The sequence below is a fragment of the Vicia villosa genome, linkage group LG3, assembly GCF_029867415.1.
Source record: "Vicia villosa cultivar HV-30 ecotype Madison, WI linkage group LG3, Vvil1.0, whole genome shotgun sequence".
Classification (NCBI taxonomy): Eukaryota; Viridiplantae; Streptophyta; class Magnoliopsida; order Fabales; family Fabaceae; genus Vicia; species Vicia villosa.
The window spans coordinates 188,371,727-188,377,168 of NC_081182.1; the positions used below are offsets into that span (position 1 = coordinate 188,371,727).

General features: G+C 33.5%; 1 non-coding gene across 1 annotated transcript; it reads right to left on the reverse strand.

The window, feature by feature from the left end:
- Positions 1-5,126: 5,126 nt before the first annotated feature.
- On the reverse strand, positions 5,127-5,206 carry TRNAL-UAG (transfer RNA leucine (anticodon UAG)). The gene has a single exon. It is a non-coding gene; the product is annotated as a tRNA-Leu (tRNA).
- Between the last annotated feature and the right edge of the window lie 236 nt (positions 5,207-5,442).

The window sequence follows — 5,442 nt, forward strand, 5'->3', positions numbered from 1 at the left end:
AAAATTTGCCCTCTTATATTTAATCAAAGGTTCCTCAATTGCCCAAGAGCACTCAGGGTTCTCCTAATCCAGGATCTTTAAAACTAGGGTTTGCATTTTATCAAAGGAGTTTGAATATCTAAGGCCTCAAATGGATCTCAAGGTATCTCATATGTCTCAAAGCACCTCCATGTCAAACGTCAAGCTTCAATTCTAAGGATTGCTCATTTAATGGCTCAGATGACCCACAATCGACTAGTTTGACCTCAAAGTCAACTATAGTCAAAGTACAGTAAAACTTCAAGACCTTTGGTCAACATCAAGTATTTGAAGTTATATCCATCATTTGATCAAAGGTTGATCATGATTCATTAATAAAAACTCAGAGATGAACAAAGTTAAAAGGTTCAAATTAGGGTTTTTAAGTAAAAAAAGTCAACTGTACTTTGACCAGGCATAATTTTCACATCGAGTATAAAAAATTTCCCAACCAAATCATATTTTGAAGGAAATTGGATTCTCTACAACTTTTTCTCTCACATGCCAAGGCCATAAATGCTTCATTTGGGAGATATAGTACAAAAGATTATAGGTCCTTTGCAAAAGTCAACCAAAAGCAGTTTTTTGTCAAAGGGCATATCATCAAGATAAATCTCCAAATGAAAAATATGTTCCAAAGTGGCTTGTAGAGGACATCTTGAGGTTTCCAAAAAGTCCTAGAACTCTTTCATATCTTAAAATTTGAGGGAGATATGCCTTGTCAAAGTTGGGCAATTTTGAAGGAAAAATGTGAAGTAAAAAAGGTTCAAATTGGAGTTTCTTGCAAATGGGCCTAACTTTTTAAGCCTTAATCTTGGTCCACAAGTTATCTAAGTTATCAAGACCAATTGCCACGAATTATTGAATTTTATTTGATTTTATATGGTTTTTATTCATTTAAAAAATGATTAAAAGTTATATAAATCAATGGAAAATCAAATATTTGGCTATGGGATTTATAATTAATCATTCCAATCAACATTTAATCACCATTATCAAGCAAAATTCGTGAACAAGTGGTTGGTACAAGATTGATGCAAATTAGGCCAATTTTAGAAAGTTTTAATATGAATTTTCAATCAAAATATCAATCTTGGATTCAAGGGATGTTGGACTCAAATGATAACCCTAAATTACTCTATATATATATTGCAAGACACACAACATAATATGGGATGGAATTCTGGACCAGATGAACCCTAACTACAAAAAAATCAAGAACAAAGTGAATTCGGTTTTGGAGATAGGAGTAAATTCAAAGCATTTAAAGGATTCAAACATGTTCCTTAAGGATTGTTGAAGCTATTTGGATCATCACCAGACCTTCAAGTGTTCAGAATGGTTCCCAGCCCCTCACGGTTTGGTCAAATTTTCTATAGCTCGATTTCTCCTTTTTATGTGTCCTAAACAAATTTCGATTGCATATTTGTGATTATCGTAATGCTGTGGGTGATTTTGGAAAATTAATTGTACTTCTTTGCTCGTATGAACAATGTGCCATGGTTAGGGTTTGAGAGCTTGAAAGAGGATTTTTTGTTTTAGGACAAATCACTTGAAATCGCAGGTACCAATGAGTCGAGGAGGACGAGACAAACGCTTTCATGGTTTCAAATATGATTCTTGTTACGTGTGTGTGATTTTTTGTGCTTACAGGGGTATAGTGACGAACAGTGGCCGTGGGAAGAGCCCAGAACCTAAAACGACGGTTCTGGGGAAGAAGATGAGTGTGTGGCTCGTATCCATTGGTCTATTTTGAATTTCGCGCGTTTCCTTTACCATTTATTTTATGTTTTATATATTAATGAATGATTGCATTTACTAAACAACTGAAGAGCGTAGCGCAGTTGGCGAATGGAGCGTCTGGGTCTAGGGGCATGGGTTTGATCCCTTGTCCCCAGCGTTTTTTTATACAAATTACTTGTTTTCCGATCCAGTGCATAGTATCTATGGAACGCCCACAATACACCTCATCTCTTAGCCATGAGATTCAACACAGGATCAGATCCAACGCTCAAGGACTGAAGGCTCACCATGGACACTCAGGAGGCACCCACACACAATCAGCCGCCCAGGTTTTTGTTTTATTATTTATTTTTATTATTTGTTACATCATTTAATTAAACTTAATACGTTTGTATATATATATATATATATATATATATATATATATATATAATTTAATAATTGAATTATTGATATAATTAATATTAGGATTATTTCCCGACTATTCGATTATTTCAGTGTAATTTATTTTAATCAACTTTAATTATAAAAATCACAAAAAACCCTAGAAAGGTTTATCAACGTATTAGGGTTTACCCAATCCCACTGGCCATTGGCCAAAGTATTAGGATTAAGGTTTTCTAATCAACTTAGGCTTTAGCCAAACAACTTAGAATTTTATTCGCTTCGATTAAATTAATTGATCGCGGTGGGTAATAATCATTTGTTTAATTAATTAAATTAAAATAACATTTATCTTGCTAAAAGGTTTTAACCATCTTATTGGCTAGGATGATTAGCATTTCGCCTTATCAATTCGTTATTATTTGTAATCGAATCTATCGATTATGAGGGGTAACGATAAATTAATAAATCAATAATTAAAATACCTCAATTTGCTAAAAGTGATAATCGAATCAATCGATTAGAATTGCCATCAATTCTTTACTAATCTGTTAATTATGGTGATCAAACCTATTGATCATTGCGATTAATAGTGCATATTAAATCAAGGTTGTACGCCAAATCTTAAAAACACTCATCTCCTCAATACTGTGAATTTCGAAACTGCGAATAAGGTAATTCAAAATGCCTTGTAAAACCACAAACTTCAAAACTACGATAAGGTAACTCAAAATACCTTCAAACAAACTTCATACTAAATCTAAGGCGTACAATCCTGCCCCGAACTACGTTGACTCTGATCCTCCATAAGGAGGTACGTAGGCACTTGGATAACCAAGGCGAGTCCCCTTCCCCAAAATCTCACTTTTCACCCTATTCATCTCCTTAGCTATTAAACCTAAACACTTTTAGCCATAAACTTTTGCCTTACATTCAAAACCTTAGGAAAGGGTTAAGGGTGCCTAACACCTTCCCTTGACCCGAATATAATATCTTACCTGGTTTTCTCTAAAACTTCGTAGGGTTTCCTATTCGCCCTGGTAGAATAGGTGGCAACTCTAAAAAGCTAAATTTTTTAGGGCAGGTTGCTACAGTAACACGTTGGCAACAAGAGATGGATGCGATGCTAGATCAAAAGATGAACCGTGAATCTTCGGCATGATCTTCAAGGAGATTGCCTTCACTCTCTGGTAATTTCAGTGTTGATTTGGATTTGGATCCTTTCTTCTCCTACTTCGCGGGGTTCCCTAGGGAATCAAAGATATGGAAATCTGATGATTCGTGAAAACTAACTGAATCTAATGCGACATATCTCTGTTTGATTCTAAATGCTCTTGATTCGGTGAAAAATGGAGATCATAAAGTGTTCAATGCATTCTTTGTGAACTGAATTTTATATCTTGGGTCAAGTGGAGTGGATTGGAGGCGAATTGAGCCTTAACTATTTGGACCTTTAGCTGCCCCAAAACAAAAAGGAATGCAGGTGTTCATCTTTTATGAATTCATGACAATTTAAAAAAAAAACTAAAAGTGCTTGTATAATTAACTTAATTTCCTTTTAATAAAATAAAATAAAAAATACATATTTTAAATAATTGATATCCTTTTTGGTATAAATTTAAAAGTAAATAATTGATATTCCAACAATATCCTATTTATATATGGAATGAGTTTAATGATCAAATAATATTTTAGTACAATTTCAATAAAGAGAATATGAATATTAGAGATATTAATTTGAATTAATTTTATGTCTTAAAATGGTTTTAGAGCATAATTTTGAAATTGTTTCAAAACACAAATAAAATATATTAGTACGAAAGTGTTATTATCATTTAATATTAAATTATGTGTTACATAATTTATTATAATCAGTTATAATGAATGTGGTACTTGCATTGAGTATAATATTATAGACTCTACTTGCAACATACAAAGTTATATGTCTTTTGGATTATTAATCTATGAATAATTTATCCATTAATCTAGTTCTTTGGACGAGTATATATGGCCTCCGTACTCCTTTGGGGATGTTAGTCTTTCCACTTTAAACCTGACCACACATATCTTGAACTATGCTTTAAGTGTAACACGACGGATGGTCTCACTGGTGACAGGGACCATTTTATGAGTCGTTTTCGGCCATGTTGGATGATATGGTGAGATGAGTCACTGAGTGGTTGAAGAAAATGAATTAAAAATGAGTTTATATTATGTCATAACAGTCCAATATCAAAATGGACTTAGATTATGTCATAACAGTCCATAGTCCCTCAAACACGAGGCCTATAAAGGTGAAGTAGTTTAAGGTAGAGTCATGGTTATCAATAGTCCCTCAAGCAATAGGTTTGCAAGGGTGAAGTGGTTTAAGGTGGAGTTATGATTGTACATAGTCCCTAAAACTTGAGGTGTGTATGGGTGGAGTGGTTTAAGGATAAATGATATGGAACGATGTCACAATGATGTCACTTATGAGTTCAAGATGGAATTAGATTGTGGTTGTCTAAATAGACGAAATAATAAATTTCCTGATCAATGTACCTATTTAGAAGACTAAGTGTTCCATTAATGATAAGAAATAATTAAAATGAATTAGGAAAGACTAGTTAATCCGGGACATCCAATGATTTGCATGGTTTTGATTAGAGTTATTGATGTAGTGTCAAACTAACAATAACTATATGATACTGACGACTACTTGAACTTGAGGGGTTTATCTCCCTATAAATACTAGAATGTGTTCTTTCCATTCTCATGAAACCTTTTGCCAACAATAATTTCACTTAGAAATTATTTCATCTTGCCATTTTGATTGCTTCTACAACCTCAGTTTTCCCTACCTTCACAAGAAGCTCTTTCCCGAGTATTATCTTCTTCTAATCTTTCACATATTTTTCACTTTCCTATTTAGAAGATGATACTTCTTATAGATTTTAATGCTAGTGGTAATATAATTGATCGTAAAAAAGATAAAAAATATTTGACAGCTGTGGGATTTGAACCCACGCCCTTTCGGACCAGAGCCTAAATCTGGCGCCTTAGACCACTCGGCCAAACTGTCTTGGTGTTCACTTTTTCTAACTTTGGTTACTTATATCAATCATTATTAAACTACCAAGTTATATGATTATGTTTTCTATAAAACATAATCAAATTCAATGTGGATGTAGTATTCTAGATAACTAAGGGAGTGCTATTTTTGGTGGTTTGTTAGGTCACCATGCAAGTGAGTGAATTACAGGGTTTGCTAGTTCTTGTGGTTTCCCCCAATATGTTTTCATACCTCATGGAAAATTT